The sequence below is a fragment of the Oncorhynchus keta genome, chromosome 4 (genome assembly GCF_023373465.1).
Source record: "Oncorhynchus keta strain PuntledgeMale-10-30-2019 chromosome 4, Oket_V2, whole genome shotgun sequence".
Classification (NCBI taxonomy): domain Eukaryota; kingdom Metazoa; phylum Chordata; class Actinopteri; order Salmoniformes; family Salmonidae; genus Oncorhynchus; species Oncorhynchus keta.
Genome location: NC_068424.1, coordinates 59288387 through 59302486, shown reverse-complemented (window position 1 = coordinate 59302486; position 14100 = coordinate 59288387). Strand labels below are relative to the sequence as shown.

The window sequence follows — 14100 nt, the reverse complement described above, 5'->3', positions numbered from 1 at the left end:
TCTTGAAAAAGCCAAACTTGACCCAGAAAATATATATATATTTTTAAATAAAAAAAAATAATCGGCCGATATCGAATCTCCCATTCCTCTCAATTTTTTTTGAAAAAGCTGTTGCGCAGCAACTCACTGCCTTCCTGAAGACAAACAATGTATTCGAAACACTTCAGTCTGGTTGTAGACCCCATCATAGCACTGAGACTGCACTTGTGAAGGTGGTAAATTACCTTTTAATGGCATCAGACCGAGGCTCTGCATCTGTCCTCGTGCTCCTAGACCTTAGTGCTACTTTTGACACCATCGATCACCACATTCTTTTGGAGAGATTGGAAACCCAAATTGGTCTACATGGACAAGTTCTGGCCTGGTTTAGATCTTATCTGTTGGAAAGATATCGGTTTGTCTCTGTGGATGGTTTTTTCTCTGACAAATCAACTGTACATTTTGGTGTTCCTCAAGTTTCTGTTTTAAGACCACTATTGTTTTCACAATATATTTTACCTCTCTGTGATGTCATTCTGAAATATAATGTTAACCTTTCACTGCTATGCGGATGACACACAGCTGTACATTTTGATGAAACATGATGAAGCCCCAAAATGTCCCTCGCTGAAAGCCTGTGTTTCAGACATAAGGAAGTGGATGGCTGCAAACTTTCTACATCTACGCAGACTCGGTCTCAACCTTTAAGTCTTTACTGAAGACTCATCTCTTCAGTAGGTCCTATGAATGAGTGTAGTCTGGCCCAGGAGTGTGAAGGTGAACGGAAAGGCACTGGAGCAACAAACCGCCCTTGCTGTCTCTGCTGGCCGGTTACCCTCTCTCCACTGGGATTCTCTGGATTCTCTAGGGGCTGAGTCACTGGCTTACTGGTGCTCTTCCATGCCGTCCCTAGGAGGGGTGCGTCACTTGAGTGGGTTGAGTCACTGACGTGATCTTCCTGTCTGGGTCCCCCCCTTGGGTTGTGCCGTGGCGGAGATCTTTGTGGGCTATACTCGGCCTTGTAAGTTGGTGGTTGAAGATATCCCTCTAGTGGTGGCTGTGCTTTGGCAAAGTGGGTGGGGTTATATCCTGCCCGTTTGGCCCTGTCCGAGGGTATCGTCGGGTGGGGCCACAGTGTCCCCTGACCCCTCCTGTCTCAGCCTCCAGTATTTATGCTGCAGTAGTTTGTGTCGAGGGGCTAGGGTCAGTCTGTTATCTCTCTCTCTCTCTCTCTCAGATGACCTGAGCCCTGGGACCATGCCTCAGGGCGACCTGGCCTGATGACTCCTTGTTGTCCCCAATTCACCTGGCTGTGCTGCTGCTCCAGTTTCAACTGTTTTGCCTGCGGCTAAGGAACCCTGGCCTCTTCACTGGACGTGCTGCCTGTCCCCAGACCTGCTGTTTTCAGCAGAGAAGGCACGAGCGGTAGACATACTGCTTAGCTCAAAATGAAACCATAGACATGTTGGATTAAATACACAGTTGTTGATTATTCCAGTAATTGAAATTCCATAAACAATCTATAGATAATGTGTGTTGCAGCTTGTGGAAGCAGCTGTTCCTCTCACTCAAGTGTTCCGATACGTTCATAAAAAAAGGTGATATTTATTCTCCTGGTGACACATCTTTACATCTCCATAACAACGGCAGAGATATGATTCACAGTCCAAAGCTAGATATACATGAGAAATAGGCATTCATAATTTGGTGACTAAGACTTGATGTCTGGCTATACATCTCAATATAACTAGGCCATTCTGCCTATATTTAAATTTCATTGGAAATGGTCTGATTTAATGTGAAGCCTTACATTCTGCGTAGATAACAGCTGAAATGCTTTTCTCTCTTCAATTCCTTGTCTTAAGGAAGGCTACCTTACCTTGTAAACACACTATGGACAAGGTATGAGTGACAGCAATCCATGCTTGAATCACCACCAATGTGGTCAATGAAAGTATCCTTTTTTCTACTGTCATAGGTCATCAGAACCTACCGGCATTATAAGTGGTTCTTCAAGGCGGATCTAGGTTTGTGACATGGCAAATGTACTGTAATCTGATGTAGGTGGAATACTCATTTATATATAATTAAAGTGATTATAACAACACAAATAACATCACCATTGTTAAATAAGAGTCCATGCCGGGAGATTTTTCAGTGAGTTAATCCAATAGTGTGCTCTGAGCCAAAGCTTCACAATGAGACAGGGAGGAGATGCCAAGCAGTTGCCATACCGAGCGGTGATGCAGCCAGTCTAGATACGCTCAATGGTGCGAATGTAGAACTTCTAGGATCTGAGGGTCCATGACAAATCTTTTCAGCCTCCTAAGGGGGAGAGTTGTTGTGCCCTCTTCAAATCAAATTATATTGTTCACATACACATGTTTAGCAGATGTTATTTGTGGGTGTAGCGAAATGCTTGTGTTCCTAGCACCAACAATGCAGTAGTATCTAACAATTCACAGCAAAACACACAAATCTAAGTTAAAAAAAGGAAAAAAAAAAAAAAAAAAAAAAAGGAAAAGAATGGAATTAAGAAATATGAATACTAGGACAAGCAATATCGGAATGGCATTGACTAAAATACAATAGAATACAGTATATACGTACAGTACATATGAAATTAGTAAAGTAGTATTTTAACCCTATTAAAGTGACTAGTGTGCCATTAAAGTGACCAGTGATTCCATCTCTATGTACATAGGGCAGCAGCCTCTAAGGTGCAGGGTTGAGTAACCGGGTGGTAGCCGGCTAGTGATGGCTATTTAACGGTCTGATGGCCTTGAGATAGAAGTTGTTTTTCAGTCCATCGGTCCCAGCTTTGATGCACCTGTACTGACCTCGCCTTCTGGATGACAGCGGGGTAAACAGGCCATGGCTTGGGCGGTTGATGATCTTTTTGGCCTTCCTGTAACATCTGGTGATGTAGGTGTCCTGGAGGGCAGGGAGTGTGCTCAGTTCCATAACTCATACATGAGATGTGTGTATGTGGCAGGGTCTACAGACAATCACGGATTACAAAGGGAAAACTAAAGGTAACTTAACTAAATGTATTTCGCCCTGTAGCCCTCACTTCTGAGAGGATAATGCCCCGATAGAGCCACAGAAGAGCCACATTACGCATTTGCATAATGCCCCGATAGAGCCACAGAAGAAGCAATTGCCATCGCACTGCACACTGCCCTGTCCCATCTGGACAAGAGGAATACCTATGTACCTTCACAACTGTGTTGGTGTGTGTGAACCATGATAATTCCTTAGTGATGTGGACAACGAGGAACTTGAAGCGCTCGAGCTGCTCCACTATATCCCAGTCGACGTGGATGGGGGCGAGCTTGGCCCTTCGTTTCCTGTAGTCCACAATCAGCTCCATTGTCGTGCTGACACTGAGGGAGAGGTTGTTGTCATGGCACCACACAACTAGGTATATGACCTCCTCCCTACAGGCTTTCACATCGCCGTCAGTGATCAGGCCTACCACCGTCATGTCGTCTGCAAACTTGAAGATGGTGTTGGAGTTGTGCACAGCCACGCAGTCGTGGGTGAACAGGGAGTACCCGAAAGGGCTAAGCACACACCCCAGAGTGGCGCCCGTGTTGAGGGTCAACATGGCGAATGTGTTTTTGTCTACCCTCACCACCTGGGGGAGGCCTGTCAGGATGTCCAGGATCCAGTTCAAGAGGGAGGTGTTTAATACCAGGATCCATAGCTGAGTGATGATTTTGGAGGGCACTATGGAGTTGAACGCTGAGCTGTAGTCAAACCTGCCTTTATGGTCTCAAACTTGAGGGCGGGACATCTAGGAACACAAGTAACCTCACAAACAAAAGCTATTCAATAACTTATACTGTAAGATTTCCGTCAGCGGAAGTCGTTCTAAAACTTTACATTTAGGATACCTCAGGGAAAAAGGAGTCACCCAAATCTAATTCACATTAATTAGTCAGAGCAAAGGACAATCCTTGAGTATTTAGAATTTCATTCTGACCTTGGGAACCCAACGAACAATTTAAAATTGAGTCTAGTGCCTTTTCCTTAATGGGTCACATAAGCCTCTTTGAATAAGCTTTAAAGTGTATTTCCATGTTTTGCAAGATTCCAGTTATACTGGTATATACAGTGGGTTCATGTCTGTAAACTGAGCTGATATTAACTATTTCAAGAACCTACTAGATGTTTTGAGACAATAAAGCCTTGAGGATCTCTGAAGACTATACATCAGATCTCAAGGCATGCATCACTTTAACTTAGGACATAATTAAAAGTAAGCAGAAAGGTAATTTTGGTGATTTACCTTTGTGCTCACCTCTGTGTGGCCATGGCAAGGCGGTTAGCAGGAGCAAGTGAAGCAGTAAAATCAGATGAGGGCAAAGCACAAGGTATTTAGCTGTCACCAACAAAGAGTAGGCAGGAGTGATTACCATATTCTGTGGCAGGTTCAAGGTAGGATCCTGATGTACCAGCCCTTCATTTTAAGCAGCATGATTGCAGAAAATACAATGGGTATCCTTACAGAAACATAATACAAGTAATCTGTTTGCCTATAGTTCGAAAAAACGTTTGGCCAAGAATGGATTCCATCTGTATCTGCCAAAATAAAGGAAACACCAACATGGTGTCTTAATTGTGCATTGGGCCACCACGAGCCAGAACGGCTTCAGTACACCGTGGCAAAGCATTTCGCTACACCCGCAAAACATCTGCATGTGACGAAATGTGATTTGATTCTATGTGTCTGGAAGTCTATTGGAGGGATGCAACACCATTCTTCCACAATAAACTCCATAATTTTGTATTTTTTTTGGTGGTGGTGGAAAACGATGTCTCAGGCGCCACTCCAGAAGTCTTCAATTGGGTTGATATTGGATGATTGAGACACACACACGCACACTAAACTCTGCTACTTTGAGACCCCTCTTTCAAAGTCACAGAGGTCTCTTTAGCAGCTGGGCATTTTTATTCATGACCCTAAACATGGCAGGATGTTATTGCTTAATTAACTCCAGAACCACACCTGTCTGGAAGCCCCTGCTTTCAATACAATTTGTATCCCTCATTTACTGAAGTGTTTACTTCATTTTGGCAGTTACCTGTACATTTATGAACTTCATTTTGATAAGGGTGTATCTTTCAGTGCAATATTATTCTGGATGTGTATTTATTGATTACTCTGATATCTTGTGTCCCTGAGAAAGAAATCACATACATGTAACTGACAGAGATGGGCCAGAGCTAGGCCCAGCACAGCATGTTCGAAATGTTAACAATGTTTCCCTTGATCCTGGTTCCTAGTTACCACTTTATGTGACGGTGCTTTCCTCTTGGTCTTAAACAACAGTTGATGGTATCTCGACATGATTGCATACTCTTTCACAATGAGCTCATTCAAATGTATTCCTTGTTCCCACTGTGAATGACTTTCAAATAAGTTATTATCATGACAAAGGATATTTGCATATATGCAAATGTTACAACATTGCCTTACATAGACATCTGTAACAGGCCAAATATAACAACCACAGGTACTAGGACAGGGCAGGGTCAATGTAGACCTGAACTGGGTACTAGGATGGAATGCATGCAACACAGGGATATTGAGCATATATATAATGAGGATTAGAATAGCACAACAGGGCCATAGTGGGTGGGCATGTAAAAGTGCACAAAGGTTAATCACAGTGATTCTCAGGTCTTCAATACAAAAGTAATAATTCAGTGTATACATGCAATGTTAATAAAAATAAAAAAATCTAATGTTTCACAAATGTCACAGCAAATTGGGCCACCCGGGTGGTGCAGTGGTCTAGGGCACTGGATCGCAGCGCCAGCTGTACCACCAGAGACTCTGGGTTTGCGCCCAGGCTCTGTCGCAGCTGGCCGTGACCGGGAGGTCACCAATTAAGGGTACAGTTTTTCTGAGGGTGGGGTATAGATACTTTTACGGGTCCGCCATGGCCGACGCACAATTGGCCTAGCGTCGTCTGGGTTAGAGAGGGTTTGGCCGGTAGGGATATCCTTGTCTCATTGAGCACTAGCGACTCCTGTGGCGGGCCGGGCGCAGTGCACGCTAACCAGGTCGCCAGGTGCACGGTGTTTCCTCCAACACATTGGTGCGGCTGGCTTCCGGGTTGGATGCGCGCTGTGTTAAGACGCAGTGCAGCTTGGTTGTGTTTTGGAGGACGCATGGCTTTCGACCTTCGTCTCTCCCGAGCCTGTATGGGAGTTGTAGCGATGAGACAAGATAGTAACTACTAACAATTGGATACCACGAAATTGGGGGTAAAATTCACAACAACAAAAAAGTCACAGCAAATTTTAAAAAACACTTCAAGTAAGAATAAATATCAACCGTCTCCCCTACATCATATAAAAAAAATATTCAAAAACCCATCCCACCTCTTCAGTCACAGTTCAAATCACATCCCTACACAGGCTCAGGGGCCGGTGAGGACGGAGCATTCACCGGCATGATTTCTTGTAACGTCCACAAAAAAAACACAGACGCACTCACAACAATGCCTATTTTCTCAGATTTTCTCTGTTTGAGCTGTGCGGTTGACAACCGATGCAATGAAAGTTACAAAGTCCATCTTCTTAACATGCCACATGTCAGGATCCCTCTGTTGTCAAGGAATATTATCTGGTGTCTCTACTACTACTGTCATTACTTCTTCAACTTCACTCCTTCCGTTCTTCCCACGGCCTCCAGATAGTAGACATGCTGGACAGCACTTCATCTGGCCACCTCTGCCTCCTTCACTCTAAAATGGCACTTGAGGAATTTGAGTGCATGTTCACCACCACAATTGCAGTACATTTACATTTACATTTAAGTCATTTAGCAGACGCTCTTATCCAGAGCGACTTATTTAGGCTCAGCTGGCATTCGATACTCCTCCCGTCTACACACACTTGACACATGGCAAAATAATGTGCATTCATCACACTGCATGGGTTTGGGCATGAAGGCTCTCACAGAAAACCCAAATACACCTGAGAAGGGAGGGACTCTTCTTCAAAAAAACAAAATGGATGGCACCAACCATTTGATCCAATTTTTCATGGGCTTCCTAACACACACACACACATCACACACACACACACACACATCTGATACCTTCATCTGATACCTTCTTGAGGCACAGAGAAATCTCCTTCTGTTCCCTAGATACACAAAAAAACTAAATAAGCGAACGTCGTTATTCTCACTGACGATTTTCATAGACTTCAAAACGGATCTCGAAGGAAACTCCATCGATCTAAAACCCTAACTCCGACAACAAAATATTCAAAACTAGGCTTGGATTTACTACATTCTACTATCACTTTACTTATCTTATTTCTTGGTAATCCACTCCTTCTCATTTACTACATTCTACTATCACTGAGGGTTTTACTTATCTTATTTGGATTGCCCTGCCCCCTGCCATGTGGAACATTTTGTCAAGTCTAAACCAGCAGCATGTGGTGCAATGCACAATTCGCTCAGCAAGTACAAGTGAAAATGGGCTTCCATAAAGTTGGTGAAAATGTCAAATGCATTTCAACAATATTGCCAGATGGCCAGGAATGGATTACATCCAATGATATCACTTATGCTGGCTGTAAACCATTACACCTGTGACTGGTTTTGGGGAGTATAGCTAGTAGCTACTTAAGCATTAAGGACTGAGGGTGTGTGTTATATGGCCAATATACCTCGGCTAAGGGCTGTTCTTACGCACAAAGCGTACGTTTAGAATATCTACACAAGTTCAGCAATTGCACTGTTCTCAAATAACTCTCTAGGCTAGTGACAGATTCAAAGTTTCCCGCTGCATCTCACCATACATCTGCCTGTAGTTATTGAACCTGCATGAGGTTTGTTGTGATTGAGTGGGCAGCTGCGGGCAAGGTTCTGACAGATGGGTGGAGGAGCAGGTTGGCATCCCGGGAGTGAAAAAAACCCAGGGGTGAAAAAACTGACGCAAACAGACAAATTCAAGTAGGTCCCTCCCTGTTTTGTTCTTTTTGCTTCTGTTTTTTAGAGGGGTTTTTTAGAGGGGATGGTGTTTCCCTGGGCAGTTCGTTCCTGGTCTTGTCCAGGACGGGGGTCGCAGTCAGACACAAAGATAATTGAGTCCCCTCATTGACAAACCCAAGAAACGCCCACATCAAAGTACAAACCCCAAGGCAACTGACGTTTGGCTTCACCCATGGCCACTAGTGTTTCTTAATCGGGGCAATCAGCATTTGCTACATACATTTTTTGACTTATAAAACTAATGATATGTACCCCCAAAAACATTAAACGGCATTCACAATGATTCCATTTTTTTTAAACTTCACTTTTTTTTTGCTATATATATATATATATATATATATTTTTTTTTATTTTTTTTTTTTTTATATTTTTTTTTACATATTTTAAATGTAACCTTTATTTAACTAGGCAAGTCAGTTAAGTACAAATTTGTATTTACAATGACAGACAACACTGGACCAATTGTTTACCATTGCAATAAATAATACAAAGTCCACCTTTTTAACATGTAGCATTACACTGTCCATCGGTTAATGAGAAACGTTTCACTCTACCATTGCTTTTTCCCCACCACTCGTTCCTTCGTTTTCTCACCACCTCCAGATAGGAGACACGCTGGGCACTCCTTACCCATGCCACCTTATTCTCCTTCACTCTAACAGGGAACTCCACGATTTCAGGCCTATGTTCACCTCTACAGTTGCTTCTACTGCTGATTGGCACTATAATGAGCAGGCTAAAAACCCAGGGGTGTGTTCATTACGTCTAGCAACGGAAATCATTTACCATTTAAGAACCAAACCGAGCAGACAGAACAGGGAAGGACCTACCTGAATTTGTCAAATAGAAGCTCCCCCTTTAAGATAACAAGGTTGCATTCATTATGTTTTTACATTCTGGATAGTTCAATTGAACAAAAACTGTACTTTACTGAACGACTAGTTGGAAAAACAGGGAGGGGTTAGGGAATGCTGTCAGCTTTTCCACTGCCCTTTATATACGTCACTCATTGCTTCAAGCCACACCCACCAAACGGGAGCAAACATACCTCAAAGTCTGTTCAACAACATACATGAACGTTTAGAAGAAACATGTCATTCAGGACAAACCATTACACAACGTATCAAACATTTAAGTGAACTGAACGCACCTCTGGAAATGCCGGTCACGATCACACCTGCAATCAATTAACACAAACACAACCAATTAGTTCAAACTGACCAATAGCAAGCTCACAATCTCATTGCTATCATATTTAATTTAATTGAGGCACCTCCATCTTGTTACAGAACTCCAAGATTTCCTTTGGCTGAGAAGGTACTGAACATGCTCTCAAAATGTTGGTGCCTGGAAAATACATGTTTCTGAGGTGAGCCGGACTATTATGAGATGGAGTTAAGTCGTGATGCCTCCAGGCCACAAGCAAAGTCATGAGAAGAGGAATATTGGGGCAGGGACACAGAAAGGTGGATTTTTGAGGAGGAAGGAATTAGGGAAATAAGAGATTGAACAGAATGCGGAAAGCAGAGGTGGGATTTGAAATGAAGAGAGATAGTGATCAAAATGGAGCTGGGGTGTTGAAGAGTGTTGTGAAATTCGAATCTGAGTGTGCTGTGCGCCAGATCGAGTTCTTGAGGTGAAATGGCAGTGAATGATTACACTAAGTGAGGTGGAAGGTGTGGCGAAGAGCTTGGAACACGAGCCAGGTATCAATGGACTTGATAAAGAAGAATCTGGTCCAGTAGAGTGTCATTTTTGGAGGAAATGGATCCATTTGTAGTTTCAGGGTGGGTGAACAAGGCATTGGGTGCAGTTGAGTCAGTGAAGATAACCTGTAGTGAACTTTGTATGTTTGTTTCTACTGATCAGAGGGAGTGGGTGCTCTGTGTCACACAACTTGGGTCAAGATCTGTTTCTTGCTTTGCTCTTAGGAGCAGGGCCCCATTGAAAGGAGCGATGTATGTGGTAGCATTAAGTGTGGAGGTGGAATAATTGAAGTTGAAGATTCCTAGTGTTTGTGATGCCTGCTGTTTGGTGCGATGCAAAGGAGTCACTGTCAGTCCTTTTACGTCTTTACCCGACAAAGTTATGTTAGGATATATCAGTTATCCTGTTAGAGCTTTTGTGCAGAATCCACCGCACTGTTTCGGGTGCAATGTTTATGGTCATGTTGCTGCAGTTCGTAGGCGCGAGATTCCAAGATGTGGGAAGTGTTCAACAGGGCATGGGCTAGAGGATTGTGTAGTTTCGGTGGATAAAGTTGTCAACTGTAGGGGTGCTCGTGTTGCTGGGGATTGGGAGTGTCCGGTGCGAGAGAGGCAGGTTGAGGTGGGGCACCCACTGGGTAGCCAGGCCCTGCTAATCAGGATGTTTTTCCCCACAAAAGGGCTTTATTACAGACAAAAATACTCCTCTGTTTCATCAGCTGTCCGGGTGGCTAGTCTCAGACGATCTCGCAGGTGAAGAAGCCGGATGTGGAGGTCCTGGGCTGGCATGGTTACATGTGGTCTGCGGTTGTGAGGCTGGTTGGACGTACTACCAAATTCTCTAAAATGACATTGGAGGTGGCTTATGGTAGAGAAATTAACATTAAATTCTCTGGCAACAGCTCTTGGTGGACATTTCTGCAGTCAGCATGCCAATTGCATGCTCCCTGAACTTGAGACATCTGTGGTGTTGTGTGTGACAACTGCATATTTTAGTGCCATTTTATTGTCTCCAGCACCAGGTGCACCTGTGTAACAATCATGCTGTTTAATCAGCTTCTTGTCAGGTGGATGGATTAGCTTGACAAAGGAGAAATGCTCACTAATGGGGATGTAAACACATTTGTGCACAATTTGTTTAATATGTTTTTTGTGCGAATATACAATTTTTGTCATTTTTTATTTCAGCTCAGTAAATAGTGGGTTTTTAATTAGTGTAGGGTTAGCTGGAAGGGTCTTTTATTTTGTATTTTTGTATTTTTGTATTTTCCCATTTTGTATCACAATGTATAATGGATTTGTGTTATAGTCCAGTTGGGGGCAGTGAAGCAACATATCGGATGCCAACTGCCGAGAAACTCCAAAGATTTCCCCTGTTCACCCATGCCAGTGAGGCCTGATCGCTGAAGTAGACAAACTGAGACACTTGGAGGCTCAGCTAAACACTTCGGCGCAACAGAGCTTTGGGTGCCAATTTCTTTGCCACAGAAAGGAATGTGCAAACTGAAAGACAATGAAGGTACAGAACCTTAGTTGCGTTGGCTAGGTGCCTTCCTGAATATTTTGTTTATTTCGACATGCTTTACTTTATCACATCTCATTTTAAAGTAACTGTAGAGTGTTTGCAGATTTCTATGAAATATTTCCCATAATTAATTACAATACGAGTGAAGTAGTTTTCCTTCCAAAAATACTTAAGTATGCTGAAAGGCAGTTTTTCAGTGTTGGAATGGTGTTGGCATACCCAAATTGAATGGGGTGGGCATATACCAGTCTTAAAAAAAATATGAATGCAAGTAGACCGCTGATTGGCCAGCTCATCCTCCTCAGGGTGATGTCTTCCTCTATGAGGAAATGGCAAGCATTTTTGAAACTGTCTGTTTGAGATGCAAGTTTGATTGTTTTTGAAGTTTTCTTTTCTCTCCAATTTATGCTTTGGCCACATGAGTATATGATGAGTCAACAATATTAACAGAATATTTAAATGCTCATATACACTAGACAGTTACTTTAAAATGTATGCTTGTTCAATTCACATAATTCAAAATGTTACATTTGCTGCATACGAGTTTGACTTTTTAAGCTGAAGTAGTTAAACTGAAGGAAGTGGATGAAGATACTGCACAATATAAAGGTTAGATGGCTGAAGGTTAAATCTATGTGGTAGTAATCAGGTTGTCTAGCTAGCCTGCAACATTGGCTAATTGTTTTTCCAAATATTTGTTTTACTTCAGCATACTTTAAAATGAGATATGATATAGAATATTTAAGTCTTATAATGCTAAATAATCTGAATGTATGCTTTGTTAATATTCACAGAAATCAAAGTTTAATTGACTGCCAAAGAGGTTGAATTTCAAACTGAAGTGATCGAAATGAAGAAAGTGATTGAAGGTACAAAATAAAAGTCAGATGACTTTAGCATAATTATATTAGATGTGATATGTATATAATGTATGTTGAGAAATTAACATATTAATGAAAATGTTACTTACAGATATTAACACTGCACTTAAATGTTCCCTACATTTTGCTCAATCTCAAGATATACTTTGTATTCACATTAATCAAGGTTAAACTGCATGGCACAGAAGTTATGCTGCGTTCAAGTGCTCAGTGGAACTTCCTATTTCGTAGTCAGAAATACGACTTTCATTCATATGGTCTTTGGTCAGAACAATTGTTCAATCAATAAGATTTTAGCTAGCTTGACAAGGAAGCTAATGTTGCTAATAATACACTTAGCTAGCTTGCTTAACATATACAATATGGTCAAACCAACTACAGTATCCATATTGATAAGGTGGTTGTCAAACTGAATTGTCATCTTTTGGTGTAAATGTCAGTGGTGAAACATCACATCTTGGCAACTCAGGCAACAATATTCTCAGGTTGCCACTTGTAATTGTGACTTGGATGGTTGTTCAAGTGAAACTTCCCAGGGAGTGGTAAATCTAAATGCTTAGGCTATGCTGCCGGGACCCATTCATAAATGGTAAATCTGAATGCAAAGGCTGCGCTGCTGGAACCAGTCATAAGTGACCGGAACCACATTCAGTGCATGTGCAAATTACATTTCAATATTAATACTGACATGAAAAACATACTGTGTGTAGAATTAACTCTTTGCGTGTGTGTTGGACTGAGCTGGAGGAAGCAATTAGTATTAGGCTATTACCTTTAGCTAATAGGAATTAGCATTAGACAATTATTGTATTTTGTCATAATACATTCTCCTCTGTTACAGGTACCTTCACAGATCCAGTGAAGGGAGTCTACTACTTCACATTATGTACGTTTGTCTACAATGACCACAAGGGTGCTGATGGAGACAGTGCGGACATTTTGAATCTGAATAATGGGGACAGGGTCTGTGTGGAACTGTGGGAACAGTGCCAGGTGTAAGACAACAATGATGGGCACACTACCTTCAGTGTGTAAAATAGATGTTATAACTTGTAAATGAGAATTACCTCCCTGCCATGAAATGCACACTAGGGGTGTGTCCCAATAATCTGTGTGTGTACTCTTTCACTAAAACCATTGAATTGGCGGAGGCATGGGCTAGTGGTAATTTCCAACATATTTCTTATTCCATTCAGCAGTAATTCCCTCTAAATTAGTGCTGGGAGGTGAACAAGTGCACACTGGGAGTTATGAGCGCTAATTGGGACAGAGCCTCTCTCTGAAATGAAGCAGGAATTATCTTGACGGTGACGGAATTTAGTGAGAATTAACTCCACTGTATACCTATGCTGAATCCCAAACCAGCCCTGTTTTCTCATGGACTGCTCTTGCAAGTTGTATTTTCTCTTTTTAAAGTTTTCACAATATTTCTGACCTTTTTTGTGATTTGTTTATGGAAAAGCCTGGATTATAATTTATGAACTTCTCATGCCTCCATGTTATTTTTCTATGCTGTTAACTTAGTGTTTTTTTAAATGACTGATTATCTGTAGACATTGTTTTTGAACTGTTGAACTTCAGTATGCCAATGCAATTCATTAGACATTTTCAGACTGACTGTCATGTGGTCCTCAGTGTTCTCTGTGTAATAATATACTTTCCATCTCCTCTAAAATAAGGTGCATCTTTGCCTTGAGCCACCAGGTATATTTTTAGAGTGAATAGGATGACCTTCATTTACTCTCGGGTACTGTCCTAGAATCCAGAAAAGTAATTTAAAATATTACGTTTTGAGCCACAAAGATGCAGCGACTGTAACGGCGTCGGACCAAAATGCAGCGTGGTGGTTACTCATGTTCTTTAATGTAGAATAGCGATACATGAAATAACTATTAAATATACAAAAACAACAAACGGAACGTGAAAACCTATACAGCCTGTCTGGTGAACAACTACACAGAGACAGGAACAATCACCCACGAAATA

At 41.9% G+C, this 14100-nt stretch overlaps 1 long non-coding RNA gene across 1 annotated transcript; it reads left to right on the top strand.

The window, feature by feature from the left end:
* The first annotated feature begins 9179 nt into the window (after window positions 1–9179).
* Window positions 9180–13772, top strand: LOC118383984 (uncharacterized). The gene is made up of 4 exons (XR_004825781.2): window positions 9180–9371; window positions 11018–11227; window positions 12028–12102; window positions 12956–13772. It is a non-coding gene; the product is annotated as an uncharacterized LOC118383984 (long non-coding RNA).
* Window positions 13773–14100: the final 328 nt, after the last annotated feature.